This window comes from Empidonax traillii, unplaced genomic scaffold (assembly GCF_003031625.1).
Source record: "Empidonax traillii isolate 1590-97213 ecotype Southwest subspecies unplaced genomic scaffold, ASM303162v1 scaffold2156:size35120, whole genome shotgun sequence".
Classification (NCBI taxonomy): domain Eukaryota; kingdom Metazoa; phylum Chordata; class Aves; order Passeriformes; family Tyrannidae; genus Empidonax; species Empidonax traillii.
The window spans coordinates 23,605-23,956 of record NW_020957349.1 but is presented as its reverse complement, the minus strand read 5'-3'; positions in this window follow the sequence as shown (position 1 = coordinate 23,956).

Here is a 352-nt window from a genome sequence, read left to right as displayed (position 1 = left end):
TGCAGGGAATTCCTGCTGGAAGACTGGGAAGTGTCTTCTCATGGCTGGTGTTAGGTCACTGTCCTCCAGCCTCTGCAGTGTCTCTTGTGGCCAGGTGGGTTTAGAGGAAAGGCCTTGAGCTCTGTTTTTATGGAGTTGGGTTCATCTGAAGTCCGGATAAAGTTGGGAGCCCGTTTTGGCAGGAGGAAGGATCCCACCTGAAGGTGTCTCCGAGACAGCTCTCCACCCGCTGTTCACCCTGGGATTACCCAGCTTGGACCAGGAGGCTTCTCAGCCTGAGGTGGGAGTGGTGGAGGCTGATCTCAGCCCAAGCTCTTGTGGAGATCCAGAGTCCTCCTTCGTGCCATTCCCA